The 24,146-nt window shown below is 44.8% G+C and overlaps 1 protein-coding gene across 5 annotated transcripts in view; it reads left to right on the top strand.

The window, feature by feature from the left end:
* LOC137358670 (nuclear receptor subfamily 4 group A member 1-like) overlaps window positions 1–24,146 on the top strand; it is a 59,542-nt gene that overhangs the window by 802 nt on the left and 34,594 nt on the right. For 4 of the 5 annotated variants that reach the window (XM_068024836.1, XM_068024835.1, XM_068024831.1 and 1 more), the window contains exon 1: window positions 13,341–13,553. The exons of the other annotated variant lie outside the window; for it this stretch is intronic. The gene's annotated coding sequence lies outside the window, so the exon portion shown is untranslated. Of the gene's footprint in view, window positions 1–13,340; window positions 13,554–24,146 lie in introns of those variants that run through there. 5 annotated transcript variants of the gene reach the window in all.

Raw genomic sequence — 24,146 nt, 5'->3', positions numbered from 1 at the left:
CACCTATCCTTCGTGGAAAAGTTTCTGCGGAAAAATACCTTTGACCACCAATCCATCAGGCAGTGGTCTGCACGGAATGTCTTCAAGGCCCTACGGGAAAAGGAGACGGTGGATCCTGTCGGATGGTTCCCCAAGCAGACTGCCAAAGTCATTTGGCGGAATGCCTCATCACCAGAACTTTCAAACAAGCACCAAGATGTAGCTTGGCTGGTGGTGAGAAGAGCCCTCCCCGTCAGATCCTTCCTGCACGCCCGGAGTCTCACACCCTCTGCACAATGGCCTCGATGTGGCTGTGGTGGGGAAGAGACGGTTGCACACCTCCTTCTGGAATGTGTCTTTGCAAAGCAGGTGTGGAAAGAGATGTAGTGGTTTTTGTCGAGGTTCATCCCAAACAGCTCTGTAACACAGGAGACTGTGCTCTACGGGCTGTTCCCAGGGACGCACACCGAGACAAACATCAACTGCTGCTGGAGACGCCCTTTGGTCTGCCTGAAACTTGCTTGTCTTCCAGCACAAAGAGTTGTCCACGACCGAATGTTGCAGACTGGCACATTCCAAGGGCCAGGACTACGTGCTGAGGGACGCACTAAAGCTTGGGGCAGCCGCAGCAAAGGCTCAATGGGGAAAGACCACTGTGTAAGGTCCTCCCGCCATAGTGAACTGAGGGGCTGGACACATGGGAAACCCCTCGGGCTGTATCCAGAAAATATTTGTTTGCTGAGAAAAGTACATGGCAGGTAAAATGAAATGGAAGGGTTGTGAGGCAAATCACTCCTGTATTGAAGGAAACTGATCTCCTTTGCACTCTTTGTATTGTTTGACTTGGTGCTGTTTTGAACTGTTTTGTAATATATTTTTTACAGTTTTTTACGAATAAAGTATATTTTGGAAAAAAAAATCATCACAAGACTTGCACTCTCTGAACCGATCCCTCCCAAATGAAAAATGGGTTTGCCAAATACATTTTCATGAAGACAGTGCCTCTTTAATTGCATGAAAGAATGTGAGATAATTAGGCTTGTTAAACTGTTGGAGGAATGTGAGTTGGACGATTGTGGAACTTAACACAGTCATGAGAATCTGTACTGGGGAATGAGCTCCAAGCAAATAGTTTGGACAGACCGTAAATGTTGGGCAATATTTTATGTATTTATTAAATTAGTGCGTATTTTGTGCTGGTTCTGTGGGAGAGCACAGTGGTTGTTACTCTTTATTTATTCAGTATGCAACCTCTTGTGATTTGGCAGGTAAATGCATTAGACGATGTGGAACTAACCCCAAAAGGAAGAGAGCTGCAAGTTGATGTACTGACCTGAGCTAAGATCCCCAATCTCAGTCAGGGTATCGATAGGGACATCTCCATATCCAGCCAGGATTCCTGCTTTTGATCATTATCCAGTGGCCCCTGCTGGAAGTGTAATTGTGTGTGTATGTTGGATGAGGACAGGATCAGGCTGGGATGTGATGCACTATCAGGCCAAATAGCCGACTGACCTTCTGGGCTCACACATGAAGAATGCCCCCTTGGGGTGAGGTAATGCAAGGCTGTCAGTGCCCTTTAGAAAAGGGACCCAGCAAAAGGCAACCCTTTTAGGTGAAAAGGGCAGAAAAATGGCAGGGAAAACCCCCAAAAGCAACAAACACAACACATGATGATTAAGGCACCAAACTCTAGCCTGGAACTTGTTTAGTTTCAAAGTTAGACAGTTGCTCTGCTGGTCAAATATAGCTCCAACATATATATAATATTGTGTTATCTGTGACTGTATTCATTACTCGCGAAAAGATAAAGGCGAGAGGCACTGTTAATAAAAGTGAAATGGAGGCAGATATTATATGCCAAAAAGACAGAATTACAAGCAGAAAAACAAAATTTCCAGTGCTCTGTGAGCTAGTTGGAGCAGCACATTATTGATTCATTCTGCTCTGTGTTGTATGCACCGAGAGGAGATTATTCCTTATAGTTCAGTTTTGTTAAGCATTGGTGTATCAGCAGCGGAATTTTGAAAGGAATGGTTGAAGATGACAAAAACAAATTCTCTTGGGTGAGTTGAAGGCAGGGCCGTCAATGGTGGAGTGCTGGGGAGACACACATGGCGCAATTGGTGGGACAGTCTCTATTCTGTACCCCAGAGAACCATGGATGCTCAGTTGTTGAGTATATTCAAGTCCGAGGTCGATAGATTTTCGGATACTAAGGGAATCAAGGGATATGGAGATAGTGCAGGAGGGTGTAGCTGAGATAGACGTTCAGCCACAGAATGGCGGAACAGGCTCGAGGGGCCGAATGGCCCACTCCAGCTCCTGTTTCTGATGTTCTTATGTATAGGCAGCAGGGTAGTGGGTGCACTGGTCGCCATGGCTGCACTCTGCCATACCCTCCTCTCTCTCCTTAATTCCAAGGGAAGTATTCTCACCAATTCTTGGCCTATGTCCTCCTGTCCTGTAATTTAATCACAGCTATGGGTGGAGAGGGAGGGGAGCAGAGAATTGTGCCAATGAGTTGGAGGACAGGCAGGCGTGAAGAAAATTCATTCTGTGATGATGATACAGATGAAGATGATGTTGAGGAAGTGGCCATTGAGGACAAGGCGATACAGGAGATCCTGTCCCATGTTCCTCTGCCCCAATCTCCTCCGTATCGCCCCCCTGTGTCACCTGCTTTCTCATCCCCCAGGTACTTTCACCGGGTGGGGGTGAATTTAACACAGATTTTAAGGTGGAAATTCTCCAAAACTGGTGAGGTAATTCAGGTGCAGCCCCTCTTGAAAATCAAGTTTATCACAAATCTCCCTAACTTTTGATGAAATGATAACAAGAGCTTGCATTTGTATGGTGCCTTGAACATGGAAAAACATCACCTGGTGCTTCACAGTGTAAAAAGGGCACCGACACAAAGGAGGAGATATTAGCAGGGGTGATTCAAAAGTTTGGTCGAAGAGGTGGGTTTTAAGGAGCTTCTTCAATTCTTCAAGGAGGGGAGGGAAGTGGGGAGATAAAGGTATTTGGCGAGTGACATCCAGAGAGTGTAACCTCTGGCTGAAGGCATGGCTGCCAATGGTGCAATGGGGTACACAAGAGGCCAGAATCAGAGGGATGGGGGTGGGGGGCGGAGGAGGGGGGAAGAATTTATAGGGCTGAAGGAGATTAAAGAAATAGGGAGGAGCAAAGCACTGGGCAACTCCGAGCCAATGCAGATCAGCCTAGAAAGGAGATGAATGGCAAGCAGGACTTGGGATAGGCTACGGGTGGCAGAGATTTGTATGATTTTAAGATTATGGAGGGCAGAGGATGGGAGAACAGCCAGAAATAAAGAGATATTTGTGCCCATAATCAAGACACCCTCCAGAAGATTCTTCACTGTTCCTTATTTTTACAACCAGGTGACAAGAGGCCATGAATATTTGTGAGGAAGATGTGATTTAAGGAATAGACCTTGAGCAGTGTAATCTCTTCAGTGTACACAGGGACCTAGGAAAACCTGGATCGAGAGAAAGCCACTTGGTCCTTCCATCCCATTCCTTCTACCGAACATGTGCTATCTGCTCCATCATGGACTCTGCTCAACCCATTTAATTTACTGGGGAAGGGGCCTGAAAAGTTTCCTCCTGCCTCAATCCACCCTCCCCCCACCCAACAAGTAAATCAAACAAACTCCAGATTGCTGAGCTATCCAGCTTCATACATTATGCATATTTGACTGTTCCTTGACATGACATTTTCAAAGTTCAATTAGTGTAAGACTCATCATATTCCTCGCAACATTTAATCCCTCACTCTGATCATGGTAGGGCATATTCGCCAGCGAGAGCTTAATTTAAATGTGTGAATCGATTTAAATCTATGGAAATAAGACACTCAGCGGGCACACCCAGAGTGAGCAATTAAGTAAAGTGCCGTGTGCAACAGAGCTCTTAAAAGGGAAGACTTTTAATGTTTGTTTTTATTTTAATTTTTCCGTGACCTTTTTTTGGTGCCGACTTTGTTCTTTTTATTCTTGATAGTGTCTGAAAAGAAAATTCTCGAGAACTTTCTTTAGGTTGCTCAAGTTGAAACAAAAGGAGCCAAATGATGTCTGCAAAATTAGCAGAAAGCTGACTACAACTGAAGCATTTACAAGGCTTCATTTGAACAGGAAATGGTTAAAAAAAAAAAGAGGGGACATAAAAAAGACGCTCTTCAAACACATTCACAGGAGGGCAAGGAGTGACGATTTCTGTGTCTGACAATGTCCGAGGAGACGACGAAGGAGAGTTACTCCATCTACTACTACAGAGCGATGAAACAGGCTCACCCCAGACACCGGCATCTCCTCCGAGGCCATGAGCGTCACAATCTCCTTTGTGAACGATATATTCGAGCGGATCGCAGGTGAGGCTTCCCAGCTGGCCCACTGCAACAAGCGCCACCCCATCAGGTCCCAGGAGATCCAGCCTGCTGTCTGCCTGCTGCTGCCCGGGGGGAGTTGGCCAAGCGTGCACCGTGTCGGAAGGGTCAAAGGCTATGATCAAGGAGGCCAGCTCCAAGTAAAACACCACAATCTGAAAACGTAAAACATCTAAGTGGCAGTTACAGTCCTATGGTGGCCAAGTCAAAATTAATGGCAGTTGGTTGTGAAGTGCCCCAAATTCATGGTTTAATGGCCAGAGTAGTACAAGATGAAAGAAGGCATGCCATTGCGATCAGCAGGCAACAGAGTTGGAATTTCCACAGCCACCAATTTGCCTACCACCATCCCTGTCTGCTGACCTGGGCACACCTACCAAGCAATGGCAACTGAGGACAACAGACTTTGATCTGCAGGGAGCCAGCTGTGGGGCTCTGTCACTTGCTGGAAGGAGGCCTATAGCTATCCTGCACCATAGGGATGGCATTTAGTGGTGGCCAAGGTTACCACCACCCCCTCAATCTTTCTGCCTCCACCTCCTTCCAGGTGAGCATAGGGATCATCAGCAGTATCAGTCAATCTGCTTACCCACACATGTATCAAACAGGTGACTGTTGCATAAGTCAGCATGGACAACAATCTCAATTCTTTTGGTCTGAATGACAACAGGAGTATGACAGGACATGACTCTCCAATGCCACCTCATGGCACAATTTCCCCAACCGGATTTCCATTGTTAATGGCAGGAGATCGGAAGAACCCGTGCAGAAATTCCTGGCGCACAATGTAATAGTCCAGTTACTTGTGCCACTCTTAATATTACTGTAAGTAAAAACATATATGGTAAAAATGCTCTGTTCAAGCTCAGTCTGATTTGGAAGCCAATGGGCTCAAGGCCCATTCCAGGACTTGAGCGTTTACTCCAGGCTGACACTTCAGGAAGTGCTGCACTGTTGGAGGTGGCATCTTTTGAATAAGACGTGAAACTGAAGCTCCACCTGCATGTAAAGGTGGATGCAAAAGATCCCATTTGTGCCACTGTTCCTTTGTTCTCCCGACAATTGTGGATGGCCAATATCCCTTATCAGAAAGGCCAAAAGCCAATCTGTCATTCCCCTGAAAGAGGAAAGAAGCCGGTGAGATGGGATTAACCTGCTGACAGTGCTAATCTGAAAACGAAACGGGCAAAGATGAGCCAGACCAACTGGTTCAACAAAACTGAGACTGGTAGGGAACAATGATTTGCTTTGCATTTTTTTTTCTGTTTCTTTTTCATCAAGTTGAGGGATGTTAGTGCTGGTGAGTGACACCCTTCCCATTTGTGAACATCAAGCACTCGCAGGTCAGGTAGAAAACAGCTAGGTGTACAGTAGTGATCGTACCATGCTGCCCCAACAATATGCCTCAACTCCAACCTCAAAAGAGCATCACCTACCCAGTGTGGCTACTTCTCCATTTCCCAGAGTGAGATTGCCTATTAGTGCTGTAAACCCATGTGTATTAGCAATTGGATTGAGACTACCTGAACTGATCTTACACGACCATTATAGCCAGCAGACAGAAGAGACTGTTACCCTATTAGTCTGGACTGGATGTTGAACCCAGTTCCCAGAAGTGAAACAACAAAGTCTAACCTAACTCAACACCTATCATGGACTTTATTTTGCTAGTTTTACAGGCATAGTAGGGATGACTGATTCGCAATCATTTGCTTTTCTAAAAATATTCTTCCTATATCAGGTTTAACCCTCATAAAGCCTAGAAATTACCTGAGCGTACTTAATGCTTTCATTTAAAATGCCTTTGTTCACTATTTCAATGGAAGCATTAACAACTCCAATAAAAATAGCAGAGAAAATAGTTTCAGATGAATGCAGTTAGTGTAATATTGCACAGTGTCATTTCTGGTTCCAAGAGGAGGAGATAAAGTTAAATGCCTCTCTTTAACTGCAAAATGATCTAAATTATTAAACATTAGAAATACTCAATAGATAAGACTGCACTAAAGGCAATATTAATTATGCACCAACATTATTTACGAATGGAAATATGGCAACTAGCCACTGGTGGAAAGTAAACTTTGCCAGTAAAGTGTGGAACTAGGGCCAGACCACAAGGTTCATGTGGTGTTACTGTGGCCACACGCATTATCTGGGGCAACAATTGTATTAGTACCAAGTTTACGACCTGGCCATAATGTATGGGAATGGTATACCTTCATTTTTTTTGCCCTAAGTGTAATAGCAGACATGGCTCAAATGTAACAGCTGGTCTGCTGAAGAAATTAAGAACATTCAGTCCACATTTGTTCATGCAAATTTTAAAGGAATCAACAAGAGTAGACTGTCTCTCCATTTGAAATAAAATCTTTCATTTCTTTTCTATCCGTATCATTATTTGTGGGGAGGGTAATTATTTCATGATTATCAAAGTGCTGGAATTCGGTACTGAAAACAGGAATCACTGGAAATACACAGCAGGCCAATCAACTTCTGTAAAAACAGGTTAGCATGTTTTGGGTGGAGACCATTCATCAGCCTATCTCAGAAGAATTGTGTCACAATGCTGTTGCAAGTAACAGGTTGATAGAAAATGGAAGGAACTTGCACTGATACAGCACTGTTCACCTCCTCAGGACATCCCAAAGCACCCCACAACCAGTCAAGTACTTTCAATGTGTAGTCACTGTTGGGATGCAGGAAATGCAGCAACCAATTTGCACACAGCAAGCTCTCACACGCAGCAATGTGATAATGACTGGATCATCTGTTTGCAGTGATGTTGATTGAGCGATAAATATTGGCCAGGACACTGGGGAGAACTCCCCTGCTAGTTTTCGGAATAGTGCCCTGGGATCTTTTATGTCCACCTGAGAGGACAGATGAACCTCAGCTTAATGTCTTAACTGAAAGACTGCATCTCCATCAGTGCAGCACTCCCTCAGTATTGCATTAAAGTGTCAGCCAAGATTATGTGCTCCAGCCTCTGGTGTGGGGCCTTATATTATGTATATCGTAATTTGAGAACGCGGCAAAAAGACTCCCAGGAAGATTGAGGAAACGCTTTAGGGATGTTCTCAAAGCATCCCTGAAGAAATCCAACATACCCGCCGACTCACAGCAGTCCCTCGACTGCTCAAAGTGCAGAAGGTGCATTCGGGAAGGTACCGAGCACTTTGTGATATCTTGACGGGAGCATACGGAAGCCAAGTCCAGGCAAGGGAAGGAGCACACAGCCCCCCCAAGTAACTCGCCTATCCAACCCTTCAAATACCACCTGCCCCACATGTGGTAGAGTCTGTGGTTCATGCATCAGACTCGTTAGTCATATTAGAACTCACTGAACCAGAGTGGAAGCAAGTTATCCTCAATCCCGAGGGATTGCCTAAGAAGACGATATCATCATTTGGATCATTGCCCATGTGTTGGTAAACAAGTGAGACTAGGTTTCGGAAAAAAATCTTTTTTGATGGGAGCTTTGCCCCCTTAACAATTGAATCATTGTCCCCATTTATTTTAGCAGCTTTAGTGTATCTTATTCATGCACATAAAGGCATTAAAATAATGACATATTTATGAAAATGAGAGTGAACTCATTTTTTTCATTCGTTCCTGGGATGGCAAGGCCGCATTTATCGCCCATCCCTAATTGCCCTTGAGAAGGTGGTGGTGAGCCACCTTCTTGAACCGCTGCAGTCCATGTGGGTAGGTACACCCACAGTGCTGTTAGGAAAGGAGTTCCAGGATTTTGACCCAGCGACATGAAGGAATGATGATATAGTTCCAAGTCAGGATGGTGTGTGGCTTGGAGGGGAACTTGCAGATGGTGGTGTTCCCATGCATCTGCTGCCCTTGTTCTTCTAGATGGTAGAGGTTGCGAGTTTGGAAGGTGCTGTCAAATGAACCGTGATGAGTTGCTGCAGTGCATCTTGTAGATGGTACACACTGCTGCCACTGTGCGCCAGTGGTGGAGGGAGTGAATGTTGAAGGTGGTGGATGGGCTGCTTTGTCTTGGATGGTGTCGAGCTTATTGAGTGTTGTTGGAGCTGCACCCATCCGGGGAAGATGATTAGATTCTCTCTTGTTGGAGATGGTCATTGCCCAGCACTTGTGTGGCGCAAATATTACTTGCCACTTATCAGCTCAAGCCTGAATGTTGTCCAGATCTTGCTGCATGCAGGCACAGACTGCTTCAGTATCTGAGGAGTTGTGAATGGTGCTGAACATTGTGCAATCATCTGCGAAGATCCCCACCTCTGACATTATGATGGAGGGAAGGTCATTGATGAAGCAGCTGAAGATGGTTGGGGCTAGGACACTACCCTGAGGAACTCCTGCAGCGATGTCCTGGGGCTGAGATGATTGGCCTCCAGCAACCACAACCATCTTCCTTTGTACTAGTTATGACTCCAACCAGTGGAGAGCTTTCCTCCTGATCCCCATTGTCTTCAATTGTTCTGGGGCTCCTTGATGCCACATTCAGTCCAATGGTGCCTTTCATGTCAAGGGCAGTCACTCTCACCTCACTGCTGGAATTCAGCTCTTTTGTCCATGTTTGGACCAAGGCTGTAATGTGGACTGGAGCCGAGTGGTCCTGGCAGATCCCAAACTGAGCATCAATGAGCAGGTTGTTCTGAGTAAGTGCTGCTTGATAGTACTGTCAACGTCACCTTCCATCATTTTGCTGATGATTGAGAGTAGAATGATGGGGCGGTAATTGGCTGGATTGGATTTGTCCTGCTTTTTGTGGACAGGACATGCCTGGGCAATTTTCCATATCGTCAGGTAGATGCCTGCATTGTAGCTGTACTGGAACAGCTTGGCTCAGGGCGCAGCTAGTTCTGGAGCACAAGTCTTCAGTACTACAGTACTACAGCCGGGATATTTTCAGGGCCCACAGCCTTTGTGGTATCCAGTGCCATTAGCCATTTCTTGATATCACATGGAGTGAATCGAATTGGCTGAAGACTGGCATCTGTGATGCTGGGGACCTCGGGAGGAGGCTGAGATGCATCATCCACTCGGCACTTCTGGCTGAAGATAGTTCCAAACGCTTCAGCCTTGTCTTTTGCACTGGCGTGCTGGGCTCCCCCACTTTTCCTATAACATGCTACTTGACGGTTAGCCAGCATAATATAATAAAGGGAAGACATTGTGTATAAAACTGAAAAGCAAAAGTGTGTATGTATCCTAGGTTGTAAATATTACACATTCAAAATTCTGAGGGGTTCTGGTGAGAGTGAATCAGAAGAACCTCTTTCCACTGGCAGGAGGGTCGGTAACCAATGGGCACAGATTTAAAATACTTGGCACAAGAACCCGAGGGGAGATGAGGAGAATGTTTTTACACGAGTTGTTATGATCTGGAACGCACTGCCTACAAGGGTGGAGGAAGCAGATTCAATAGTAACTTTCAAAAGGGAATTGGATATATACTTGAAAAGGAAAAATTTGCTTGGGCTGTGGGGAAAGAACAGGGGGAGAGTGGGACTAACTGGAGAGCTCTTTCAAAGAGCTAGCACAGAAATGAGGGGCCAAAGAGCCTCCTTCTGGGCTCAATGATTCTATGATGTGGTGAGCTCATACTGAGCCTTAGAGATCAGAAGGTCCCCAGTTCAATCCCTGGTCTGTGTTGTACTTGCCGATCTCAACTGGGGCTCTACAATTGCTCTCAGTCCTCCTGGGATCCTGCTTCTGACGGCTAGCCAATGACTCCTGCTGAGTCACGCAGACCAGGAAGGTCATGGGTTCAATCAAAGATGGTGCAAGGCTTATAGTACATTACTGACACTCGTCCTGAATAGGACTTTCACAGCTCACTCTTAGCGACTCGATTTCCCTCTCTGCCTTTTTAAAAAAAATTAAACATTCCAGCATCCTTTCAGTCTTTTCATGCTACCCGCCATATCCTGATGGAGAGTGCCAGCGTGTAAACAGAGCCCATTCCTTTGCTGCTGAGCAACCAGTTGCTAGCAAGTCCGTGAGAGCAGCTACCTGGTAAATTGCCCTTTTACTATCTTTCCCCTCCCTGCTACAAAGAATTCCAAACTCTACTAGGTCCCACTACTGTGGTGAATATTGAATTCCCATGTAACTAAACGTGGTGCCAACTCGTTAGCTAACTGCTGCTGTGCAAATCTGGTGGAATCAGTTGCAAGGACGGCAGTGCCGCCCTATCATGGGTGACAGGCTTGTTAAAAAAAACAAAGTGACGTCATGCCTCATCAGCAACAAGTGTTACAAGCAAGGGTAGATTTGAAGTCCCCAGATCACATGTCGTTTTTATTTTAAGTATCAAATCTGGTTCAGTTCTCAAGGTGACTGCACGTTACACGTTTGCTGTGTCCGTTATGAGAGCAGGGGTATAGAGTTCAGCTGTAACACAGCCAAGCGGTAAAACAGGTGCTTTCATTGGACCTTGACTGCTCTTGTTTCGCAAGAAAAACATGCTTTAATCACCATATATAACTCAATTCACGCAAAGTTGTAAAAGGCTGAGGGCTGGCCTGATAGAGGTCTTCAAACTTGTGAAAGAGTTTGATAGGGTAGATGTAGAGATGTTTCCACTTGTCGGGGAGACCAAAATTAGGGGCCACGAACTATAAGATAGTCACTAATAAATTCAATAGGGAATTCAGGAGAAACTTCCTTACCCAGAGGCAGGTGAGAATGTGGAACTCACTGCCACAGGGCGTAATTGAGGCAAATAGCATAGATGCAGTTAAAGGAACCTTGATAAACACAAGGGAGAGTGGAATAGAAGGATATGCTGATGGGGTTAGATCAAACAGAGTTGAAGGAGGCTCTTGTGCAGCATAAACACCAGGATGAACCAGTTGGGTCAAATGGCCTGTTTCTGTTTATGCAGACTCTGTATTTGTATTTTAGCACAGAAGGGGACTATTTGGCCCATCTCACCCACATTTGCTCTGTGTTGGTGCTATCTACATTAACACTGCTGTGGAGCCTATGTAATAGGTAATACATTTGCCATTAATTGGTTACCTGGTTGCACTCCATTGGAAATTGTGATGGCCGTGGGTCATTTCATTGACCTTTCCTGATGAAGGTCGGGGAATGTGTCAACTTTTGATGACAGATTCTGAAAACGCGTTGATAACTTGCTTATGCTTCATTGGTATGGTATCTGCAACAGTCGTGCAAACTAAAGCCAGCATTCGATACGTGAGCTGGAGTATGGTAGCAACATACGCAAGTGTTCACCTCCTCAAGATTTATTATGTAACAAATATGGAATGCTGTAAGTTTAAAGGATTCCATTGTGGACTGCCTTGTATCTATGGGCTGTAATTTGAAAACCTTTGCTTTCGAAGTTAATGTCGCAGGGTCCAATATTGATTGCAAACCTATCTTCCTCATCACCACTGCCTACCAATAATCCCATAGATGTTAGCTGTGGCTCAGTTGGTAGCAATTTTAGGTCTCAGTCAGATGATCATTGGTTCAAGTCCTCCTCAAGAAGCTTTAGCACAAAATCTAGGTTGATACTTCAGTACAGTACTGAGGAAGTGCTCTATAGTCAGATATACTGTATTTCAGGTGAGTCATTGAACCATGGTCTTGTCTATTCTCTCAGATGGAATTAAAAGCTCCTACAACACTTTCAAAGTAAGAGCAGGGTAGTTCTTTCTGGTGTCTTGGCTGATATTAATCCTTCAACCAACAGCACCGAAAACAATATTATCTGGTTACAATGCACTTTATGGGAGCGTGCTGTGCACAAGTTGGCTTACATGTTTTCTACATTACCACAGTGTCTACACTTCAAAAGTACTTCATTGGCTGCAAAGCTCTTTGGGACTTCCAGATCCTCAGGGCAGGAAAGGTGCTACATAAATGCAAGTTCTTCCTTCTCATGTAGACAGTAAAGCCAACAGCTCAGGATACTAAAACGTCTTAAGAAAGCCAAGAGCAAAATACTGCGGATGCTGGAAATCTGAAATAGAAAAAAAGAACAGAAAATGTTCAGCAGGTGAGGCAACATCTGTGGAGAGAGAAACAGAGTTAACGTTTCAGGTCAGACTCTTTTTTTTCTGTTGAAAGGTCATTCAGCTGAAACGTTAACTCTGAGTAGATCCTGAGGGGACTTGACAGTGTGGCTGTTGAAAGGATGTTTCCCCATGTGGGAGCGACTAAAACTAGGGGACACAGTTTAAAAATAAGGCCTTTCCCATTTAAGACAGAGATGAGGAGAAATATTTTCTCTCAGAGGGTCATGAGTCTGTGAACTATCTCTGGAGAGCAGTGGAGGCAGGGTCATTAAATGTTTTTTAAGGCAGAGGTAGACAGATTCTTGATAAACAAGGGAGTCAAAGAGTATTGGGGGGAGGGGTGTGTGTGTGGGGGGGTGGGGGGGGGGGGATTGCAGGCAGAAAAGTGGAGTTGAGTCCACAGACAGATCAGTCAAGATCTTATAGAATGGCGGAGCAGACTTGAGGTGCTGAATAATCTACTCCTGCTCCTAGTTCATATGTTCGTATGTATGTATGCATTTCCAGCATTCTCTGTTTTTATATTTCTGAATAAAGGCCAAGTAGTGTTTATATTTTTTTCCACTACAGCTGATAAAGATTTACAAACGTCAAGGTGATGTCTTCTTCTGGGCTCGCTCTAAATATAGCCTATTGCTGTGCCTGTGTACAGGTGGGGACATCCTTTTCCCATGGATTCCATCAGCTCACCTGCGGCTATATTTAGACACCTCCTGTGCGTCAATGGAGCTCCGCACACGTCACCCAGCTACACCGCCAGCCAAATTCCGCCGCCAGCCATTGGCTCAACTCCCAGACGGGTGCAACCCACGGGGCCGGGCGACTGACCAATAGGAGCGGGTCCGGCCCTCTCCCCCCTCCCCACCCCGCCGCAAGCCCCGCCCCCTGCCCGACGTAATGGCTCGTTCATTACAGTGAAATTGACAAGAGTGATTCCCAGAAGTTGGGAGCTTGTCAGTCAGTGAAGGAGGCTGCAAAAAAAAAGTGCCTGTGATCCGTCGCAACTCAGCAGGTGTTTCCAACCTGATACATCTGTTGCATTGCTGTGCAACTAAAATCATCCACTGGGATTTAAAAAAAAATCTATTTCTATACATCATTTTGATCTGGATTCTTAAAAACAAACAAAAGATATATTGCATATATTACAATCAGGTATGTATTGCAAATATAACTTGCTTTCTGACTGCTTTTAAAAACTAATACAAATTGCATCTGGGACTACATAAATCAGACTCTTTCAATTGTTCCCCACCCCAAGGGGACAAAACAATGTTAAAGATGTCTTTTACACGAGTTTTTTGTTTGGCCTTTTCTGTTTTGCTCTTTAACAGTTTTATTCTGCTGTTTCTTTTTCCTGTTTGGGAATGTTAAAGTCAAATATAACAAATCAAGCTATTGTATTCATGGCATATTTTAAGCTGTGTCTATGTGTATTGCATAGAAGTTTAATTTGCTAATGTTTTGTAGATGTATGCGTTTGTGTACAGCACTCTGTTCAACTGTAGATGCAGTTATAGGAAACAAGAAAATATTTCATTTGTTGCTTTGGAAGCGAATGTGGCTAAACCGAGCAACGTAAAGCTCCTGATTTAGGTTCAGAAGGTTGTGCAGACTCGCTGCCTATCAGCAGGCGGGACTGGCAGGAGAACGCTTGTGCAAAATGGTTTGAGCTGTCCAAGAGATAGGTGTCAGCAAGGACTGGGACGCTGACAGTTACTAAGGGATAGGATCTGCAGATGCTGCAGCCTTGTTTTAGGAGTAGCAAAACTGTCAAATTGTGCATATCAATTGCATTCAAATATTGGGGCATGGCAGAGCAATCCCTGTGCCCACCCCTCTCTCTGGCTTTAATTAGTTTGGAGCAACTGTTAATTTTTATACATCTAAAAGTTATGGAAAATGCATTGCTAGAATAGCAGGCTTCTTTACTCCAAAGCCCAAAAGCAGGGCATAGATCATAGCTTGGGAAAGAATGAGGCATCTTCAGTAAGGTGGTTTCCAGAACAGCTGTGGGACTGGTCAGAAATCAGTGAGATGTGCCAGAGATGCAGCAGTGGTCTTATTTTTAGACTCGGTCTTTTGCAAAAGATAAGCAGCAATTTTCTTCCTGCAGTTTTCTCCTCTTTCTCCCGAACACAACGTGTTATCATTCCTCGGGGACTGGTTGACATCCAGTACCTCACCCAAGTGGCATTTGTGAGCCCAGGCGGTGCGTGTTGGCAGCCATTCAACCATAGGTGGCATCACACTGTAAGCCCAATTCTGTCCTCACTCGATGTCCACCAGGCAATCACAGGGGTAGGAACCCTGGCTGGTCTCCCTCCCTTCCTCAGGAATGTTGGGACCAACTGTAACATCCCTGCTACCACCGCAACTGAGATGAACGAACTCAGTATAGTTTAACCTGGTCTGTATGGCTTAGTATCGCAGCAATTAAGTGCATTTACTTTGAATGCTGAACTATTAAATTGCCTTGAGCAGTATTTCCAATTCTGGTACAGAAAAAAGAGAAAGGGAAGGGAGAGCACGAACAATGTAATAATTATATGTGCATCATTGCAATAACCTGGCTAATAAAATTATATAGCAGTTGGAACAACAGAAGGTGACCATAAATAATTTTGTTTCAGGTTGTGAATGCTACTGTGGTGGAATTGTATTATTCCAACACATATAAATGATTTTAAAAATTCAATAGTACATTTCCGTGTGTCTAACCCTGATGTATAAAACATATTTCTAAATACAAATATGCATAAGCCAAACAAGTATGAGGAAATATTTATTAATTATGAAATCCAGGGTATGTGATGTGCAGAATGCCTGCTGGCCATGGGGGAAAAGGGTACTGACAAGTGTAAATCTAAAGCAGATTAACAGGTGCCTTTAAAGCTAGTAATATGATACCCATCACCACTTTGATCGTGTGCCTGCTACAGCAATGACCTTTATCTTTAAAACGTTTTATCGACTACAAAAACACGACGTGATTTAAAAGTGTCGAGTCATTTAAAAAAGTGCCACCTGCAAAGAGTCATAGAGTTATGCAGCACAGAAACAGGCCCTTCGGCCCATCGTGTCTGTGCCAGCCATCAAGCAACAAACTATTCTAATCCCATTTTCCAGCACTTGGCCCAAACAACAGCAGGTTTAGTTGCGCTCGGTCTTCTTGATGTGTTAAATTGTCCAGCAAGGTGAGGCAGGGATGCAATGTGAGTTGAGAATTGCCATAAGTTGCTGCCTTTAACAGCTCGCGGGTCCAGCAATTCGTGGTGCAAGAGCTTCTCAAGCTGAAGGCCTAGGGGAAAGGTTTAATGGGGCACACCACGAGATGCCCCACTCCAGAAAACTCTGGGCCATGTGTTAGTTTTTGATACAGTTTTTGTTACAGCATAGACCATGGTGGGGTGCGGGGAGGCTCACCTTGCTTCGGTAGCTATTCCGCTGTACTAGTAGGCAGAGCAGCCTGGGGAGAGACTGACAATCCCGATGTGGAAGAGGCACTGCGCATGTGGGCAGGCAGCAGGCACAAACTTGCCCACCCATGGCATTGTGGCACATACGGTTGGCACCACCGCAGTGCCATTTTGAACAATTGCAAAGAACCTTTATATTGCAATTTCCCCTTTCTCGGTCCACTGGGCTCGATTTATTGGGTATTGACAAAAGAAAAACATAACTACAAATCTTGGAAATCTGAAATAAAACTCAACAATGCTGGAAAGGCGCATCAGGGCTGTGGGTGAATGTGAATGCCTTGGATAGAAACCCTTCATGAGAGAAAGCAAATCTCGATCCAAAATGTTAAACCATCTCATCGGCTATGATTGGTTATTTGTTTTTTCCACCACCCCTAGCCTTGCAACATAACAGCGGGCGTCCCTCCCATTGGGGAATGCCTCAGAGCATTTTAGAAAGGGGTGGGGAGAGGAAGATGCAAAGCTGGCTTGGTTAGGATGATCAATGTGGAGGGGAGGGAGGAACTGTTAAAGAGTTAAGTTTGAATTTGAAAGAGAAAATGCTTTTGAAAAAAAAAACCTATATATCTCCGTCATGGTGTGGACAGGAAATGAAATATGAATGGACCCCAATGAAGAGGATTCTTAGTTAAAGTGCAGAATGTGAGGCTGTCACATCCCTAGGCTTGAGAGAAGGACTGAAAATCCCTTTCATATCTGCTTCCCCCTCCACTGCCCCCCGCCAACCTTGTTTGTAAATCTGTTGTGGAGAATGACAGATGAGGAAGATGGGCTTTGAGACATCATCCTCCAACATGCCGGGTGGTGAAAGGGGAATGCTGTGGAACATGAGATTTGTAGTTAATTATTTGAAGCCATTTACACCATCGTGCATTTTAAACATGGTGAGGGTGACATTGGACATGGGCGGGGGCGCAAAACGTAATCTCCTTTTACCGACACTGTATTGAAGTCAATGAAAGTGGCCAATGGCTGGAGCGTATTTCGGGTGATTGCTCTGATGCCGCCTGTTCCCCGCCTTCCACCCATGTCCAATTTCACCCCCCACTTGGTGTTTTTTGGCGGGTCAGATCAGGAGCACTGTGAATCCCTGAGAAAGCTCTCTGTGAAGGCACATCTCTTGGTTTTTTTTTTGTTAACAAACGTATTGATTTCTTGCAGAACCAGCAGGTTTTTAATTGAATTAAATGAATTACAAACCTGGATTAAGCAAGTGTTTCCTGAGGAGAGGTGATAACAGCCAGGAATAAATAATGAAAGGTGAGCAGCATCAGTGTATGTCAATTGAGCTGCCTTCACTGCCACCCATCTGGAGAAGGGAGTTTCAGCATCAGAATCCCTTTTTAACATGATACTGTCAATCAGCTCAATGTTAACATCCTTTGTCAATATCCACTAGTTAAATGGAAGTGAACAGAGATAGACTGATTTTAATCGCTCCATCATGGGCGGCTGTGCCTTCAGTTGCCTAGGCCCTAAACTCTGGAATTCCCTCCCTAAACTTCTCTGCTTCCTTTAAGATGCTCCTTAAAACCTACCTCTTTGACTAAGCTTTTGGTCACCTGCCCTAATATCTCCTTCTGTGGCTCGGTATCAAATTTTGTCCGATAACACTCCTGCGAAACGCCTCGGGATGTTTTATTATGTAAAAGGCGCTTTATAAATGCAGGCTGTCATTGTTGAGCTGTAACTTTCAAAGGAAGCCCAATGGTGTGATTTGCCCTTTTTTAAAATTATCGACTTCACTTTGACTTTAACATATATGAAATATTTATATTGAAACATATATAAAGCTATATCATGTATTACATCAGTGTTATATTGTTGTATGCAGTGTGGCACCAGTACTTTAAATTGCTGTTGTATCTTCTTTATTTTAGTCCGCATGTTTCTTCTCCGTTCTGTGAAGCACTTTATCCTAAATGTAGTTCAGCTGTTTTTTCCAGCTGAATTGTTTGGAGTGGGAGGGTCCCAACTTCGAGACCCATTTTTAGCTGACCCAGGAGTGCCTTGTTGACGATGACACCGGGTGCCAAAAGTGGGAAAGTGTCTGTCGTTTACGAATATCCCACTCGGACAAAACAGTGATACTTTTCTGACCTATTTTTGTGCACACTAGTAGTGGATGTTAGTGTGTCATTGATAACACATAGGTTGCTGTTGACTCAAATTAAACACAAGGATCTCACTACCCAAGTTTAGTAAGAGATGGTATGCCTCTTCTTAATAAACCAACAAGGAGTCACTTTGTTGCGCTAGGGTTATCAAGCAAAAAAACAGGCAAACATGCCCCCTTTTAGAGGGGCACAACTGATAAGGAACTAAACCATAAATTAAAGGAAACTTTTAAAATGAAATAAAAATATTATTTCCAGTGTCCAGTATACACTCAAGCGTACCAGCAGACACATGTGACAATACCTCTGGTTTAAACGAAATAAGAGCACTGTGAACAGTTCTGGTCTCCATGTTATGAAAAAGGATATCGAGCCACTGGAGAAGGTGCAAAAAAGATTGACATGGATGATACGGGAACTGTGAGGTTATACCTATCAGGAAAGAGTGAATAGACAGGGGCTTTTTCCTCCAGAAAAGAGAAGACTGAGGGGTGACCTGATAGAGGTCTTTAAGATTATGAAGGATTTGATAGGGTAGACGTAGCGATGATGTTTCCACTTGTTGGGTAGACCAAAACTAGAGGCCATCAATATAAGATGGTCACCAATAGGGGCATTCAGGAGAAAGTTCTTTATCAAGAGAGTGGTTCAAATGTGGAACTTGCTACCACATGGAGATGAGCTGAATAGCATAGATGCATTTAAGGGAGAAAGAAATAGAAGGGTTTGCTGATAGGGTTCGGTCAATTAGGGTGCGAGAAGGTTCTTGGGGAGCATAAACACCAGCATAGACCAGTTGGGCCGAATGGCCTGTTTCTGTGCCGTAATGACTCTATGACCTGCATTTTCCAGCAAAGTTTCTGGGTAAGAAGCAAGAGCAGAAATCCTGACTCATGCTTTGTTTCCCCAACCCCTTGCCGAATCTAGGGGCTTTGAGACAAGCTCTAGTCCGCCTCGACTTCCACTAGTGCAGCCCCCGGGCTGAGGTTGAGCATAGACTGAGGCCCAGAATTTGGGACTGTTCTGGTCTGTGTGACTTAGCACTGGGCCAGATGATTACGTTTGCCAAGATAAAGGCGGGTGGCATTTACCACGTGACACGCAACCTGTGCTCTGCTGGTAAAGTGCTGCCAAGTCCCTTTAAAGCCATAACCTGCACCAGGCACATATTGAGGTCAATTAAAGGTAATTGTTTCTCTTTGTCAACTCTTTGTAATGTGAAGACTCCTCCCCAAGTGCAGACACACGGGCAGGAATGATTAGATTCCTTTTCAATATCTTCTTTAAAAGTTGTTTGGCATCTATAACAAAATCTGACCGGTACCCCAAAGTATGAAATATTTAATTTCTTATTGCAAGACCTTGACACACAGGAGGGATTTGCGTTGTGTAGTTTGCATTTGGCGCCTGTTTCCTTAACGGTCTCTCAGTACCAAATCCTCTCACCATGCACCCCCTGTCCATTTCCCAGCTAAAATACAGGTTGGAAACTTGCTCCAAGCTCCTCACCAAAAAGGGGTTGGTTTTAAGAAGCATCTTAAAGGAGGAGAGAGTGGTAGAGAGGCGGAGAGGTGTGGGGAGAGAATTGCAGAGCTTAGGGCTCAGGCAGCTGAAGGCACAGCTACTGATGGTGGAGTGATTAAAATCGGGGATGCTCAAGAGGCCAGAATTGGAGGAGTGCAGATATCTTGGAGGATTGTGGAGGAGATTACAGAGATAGGGAGGGGTGAGGCCATGGCAGGATTTCAAAACAAGAATGAGAATTTTAAAATTGAAGTGTTACTGGACTGGGAGCCAATGTAGGTCAGCGAGCACAGGGGTGATAGATGAACAGGAGTTAGTATACAGGCAGCAGAGTGAGACCTAGCTTTTCAACGCAAGTATTTTTAAATGATTGAAATGCTAACTAGAGTTTTCCTGATCGTTTTAGCAGATAGCCAGCAGAGAAACTGTCCCACGTTTGACCTGACCTACATAACTCACTGATCACTCATGGGTTACCAGATCAGGTCACAGGTACCCCCCTGGTACCATCCCATTCTGTCTGTGAGATGTGCACAGTGCCGTGTTCCGAAGTATTTTGAACGTGTGGTGTCATAAACTCTGGTTGTAGAAGTTGCATCAATGTATACGTGATCTCCCTGCATTAAGGAAATGGAAGATTCTGTGTGAGTGATTCTGTGTGAACTTGTATATAGCAGTTAAAGGAGAACCTCAGCCAAGGTGGGTTGATGCAGGATATCTCTGGTTCACATTAACCTCCTTGACTGGCATGGTCATCCAGTCTCGGTCCAGGTTATTTACCCTTTCAGCTTCTTGTTGGCATGGCGAGGAGTGGCCAAGTGAAGGTAACTGTGGTGATATCCAGTGGCAGGTTCCACATTGGCCTGCATTCAAAGCAGGCTTGAAGTGCGATACCGTTTCGCAAACTCAACCCTGACAGGCAGTTCCTGGGAGCACTGAAAGACTGTAAGGAACTGTACTTGTGGTGTCGGGTGGGCCGGTCGGAGTTTTGGCGTAGTCTCTATACATACAATGATGGTTCATTTTTATGTTCTATGCCCCCCTCCCCCACCAATACCACACGCAAGTGGCCATTCCTCACAGTGTGACTGGGTAGTGAATGTTGGCAGGATATTCAACTGTGAGGGGCATAGTCTTGTCTTCATCCAATGTCCACACACATGCAATGTTGCAGGAGGAGAGAAGAGAAAATTGATGCCAGGGGCGGGGGGCAGGGGGCTGGAGGTGGGTGAGGAAGGAACAGAAATATGCAGTCTTGACATTCTGTCACTAAGTGTGGCCAACTGGCTTTTTTTAAGTACTGCGCTTCAGGGCTTTCTCCATGTGTTCTAGAAATATCAGGAAACACATCCCCTCCACATACCCAGTGAGGGGTGTGCCACAGATCTGATGTACAGTGAATTACAAGGCACACAATTCAGAAATATTACTCAGGATTTGTTTATAGGCTTAAACGCCGCTGCCCACCCGAAATTTTCCTTTGGCGCCCCTAGATTTGTTTTCTTCTTAATTATGAAACCCAGATGAAGGGTCAAGGAAGCTGCTCATATTGACCAGGGTAGAAGCTGAGGTAAAGAAAGAAGTTATGATTAGCTAATAGAAGCCAGTAGATCGCAGGCGTAAAGGAAGGCTGAGGAAAGAAAGGAGCCCCACAGTTTTGAGGTTTTGGGAAAAGAATGAAAAGGCCAATTATGGTGCACGGAGCTTTCATTTCAACCCAGAGAGCATGCGTGGGGGGGGGGCAGAGTGTTTTAAAATGGTGTATTAAGAATCCATGTAAACAATTCCCTACTGAAACCTGCCAAGCTCCCTAATGTTAATGGAAGAGGATCTGCCAATCATCATTAGGCATGAGTCAGGGTGACATGTTCTAAGAAATCACAGTAAAAGCCACTCACAGCTAATGGCTCACCATGGTTTCTGTGTTATGTAGTAACTTGTTCGATAATGAATGCTGCACTAAGCAAGAAGTCCTTGCAATCTGATTTTTTTTTTAGATAGGAGTTAGTACATCATATAAAAGCAAAATACTGCAGATGCTGGAAATCTGAAATAAAAACAGAACGTGCTGGAAACACTCAGCAGGTCTGGCAGCATTTGTGGAGAGGGAAGCAGATTTAACGTTTCAGGTCAGTGACCTTTCATCAGAGAGTTAGTGCATGTCAATTCAGGAGGGCATAATTTATACCTTTCACATCACTTTGTACACATCTAAGGTAATAGTTTGGCTGCTCATGCAGTAAGCCATCCACTGTTCACTTTTCTTATTGAGAAGATTTAGATAACCAGGAACCATCTTAAAGGGGTAGCCCAAAATTCTGAATGGCATAGATGGCACATTAAGATCCGTGCCCTTTTTCAAAAAAAAAAGCCATGCTTGATCCATCTTCCATTTAAGAGAAAACCTTCATGGTCTTTGCAGTTGTGAAATGAAATGAAAAACTTGTGCTGTGCCGAAAAAAAATTGCAAGGGCGTCAAACTTAACTTTGAGATCACAAGGTTCCAGGGGATTTGTTTAATCAGATGGTGGGGACTGTTGGCAGCATGCTCCTGGGGAAGCACTGGCCATTGCTGCAGAGGTGGGTTCTACACAAGGTTGTCTGCTGCCAGAGTATTTACCACCAGCGGTGTTAGAGTTAAACAGATGGGAGCCAGCATTGACCAAGACACATGTGCGAAGTGTCTAGAGGTCTCCCTGTGTTAACACGTTTGCATTCCATGGTTAATTGTGGGTCACAGGTTCCTTTTATGCAGCTATTTCTATTTACAAACACTGCATACGAGACTGTAGTTCACTGTTGGAACAAATATCCCCATTAAACAGATATGACCAGCAGCAGGTGCCTTTCAGTTGTTGGGTAGCAGAGTATGATCAGGGAAATTCTGTTTCAGATCATGCTGCAAGGGCTTAGAGATACCACCAGGTGGCCCCCCAAACCCCAGCCACAGGCAAATAACTACCGTCAAATCCCACTTTATAATTCTAGTGTGCCCTTGTACAGAATAACAGACGTGGTTTAACCACAAAAATCTCTTGCGGCTAACTGTTCTTTAATGCTTTGTCAAATATCGCCAAGCCACTGTGCAATCTCACCTGCAGTGCATTGAGAAAGAGAAGCACTTTTGTGCCCAACTATCTGTTTTGGTTCAAGGCTGGCCACTTGTGAAGTTGCTTATTTTGTTAGTCCATTCATCCTTTCTTGAAATCCTTGTCTGAGGAGAGCATTTTACAATAGACTAGTTAGGGCTTTGTCAGCCCTTGCGGCAATTTGGGTCAAACACTTGCATTCAGGCCCAGCCTGGGGGTTGTGAGGTGGGGTGGGGGAGCTTGTTGCATGGGATGGAGTATTGTGCAGCAAGAGATTGCCAGATGTTGTACTTAGTATGAAAACGCTTGAGTTCTTTTTTTTTCAGCAGAATCTGACTCTCCGATTGTTTTCTGCTTCACTTTTGCTGAGGTTCCTCTGCTTGCCACCTCCCTCACGCTGGCACCACAGAAGTTGTAAGCATGGCCTTGGGGCGTAAACCCGTAGCCCATCGATGCCCCTCCCTTCTTAGATTCTTATCGCCAGCTGAGGGCAGGGTGGTGGAGGTGTCAAAATGTGTTTTAAACAAAGTGTATAATACATGTATCCAGATTTAATATTTGCACTTATAGTGCCTTATCACAAGCTAAATATATGGTAAAATAGTGCATTAAGTGGAAAAGCAGTGACTATTCATATATATGGGAAGGCAGCCGCCATTTCTTTTGCACAGCAAGCTCTCAGCAACAGCAGTGACATGAATGATCGGTTAATCTGTTTGTAGTGCCGAATGAGTGATGGCTATTAGTCCAGGAGCGCTCTCCTGATCGCTCAGGGAATCAAGGGATATAGGGAGCACTCCTAATTCTTATGTTCCTGCTCTTCTTCCAACACTGCCAGGGCTGGTAAGGGGAGGGGTAGTGGTGGGGGCAGGGTTGGGGAGGGGAGGGGGTTCTTTAAAGCCCATCTGAACAAGGAAATGTGGCCTTATCCGAAAGGCAGCACCCCTGAGCACTGAAGGATGAGGTCCTGCTACTGGGCTCGAACCCTCAATGTCCTGTTAAGCAACTGAGCCCCACTGGCACAGTATGGTCAAAGGATAATAGAAGTGGCTTTGATCAGTGAGACTAGAAGGCCATCCTTCTTGATGTTGACAAGCTGATGAAGTGTCTCACATTGTTCCCTTTTCGGTCTGAGTAAGTGTCTGCTGTTTATTGCCTGAGGGGATAGGGAAGGGGAACATGAGTTGTTGCTGGAGCAGACGCTCATCTCTTGGCAGCCAGTAAAGCTCTAGAAGGTCCAAGCCTAGCAGAAATAGACACACTAATGAATGCACTCCCCATTCCATTGTGCTCTTTGCAACACTGTCTGCATACTCGAGCCCTGTGACGTTTAATGTCAATTAATCAACACTGTCGGGGAATCAATACCCAGATGAAGGTGCTGGGGGAATGACCTACAAGCTTGTTGGTGATACAAAGATTTGTGTGAATGTTGGGATGGGGAGGACCAGGGCTTATGATGCATGGGAAGAACTAGGTTAGCTGCTCACCAATGCTTCTCCTCTCAGAGAATAGTAGACCTGTGGAACAGGCTTG

The sequence above is a fragment of the Heterodontus francisci genome, chromosome X (assembly GCF_036365525.1).
Source record: "Heterodontus francisci isolate sHetFra1 chromosome X, sHetFra1.hap1, whole genome shotgun sequence".
In the NCBI taxonomy this organism is placed as follows: Eukaryota; Metazoa; Chordata; class Chondrichthyes; order Heterodontiformes; family Heterodontidae; genus Heterodontus; species Heterodontus francisci.
This window is presented reverse-complemented; position numbering and strand designations above follow the sequence as displayed.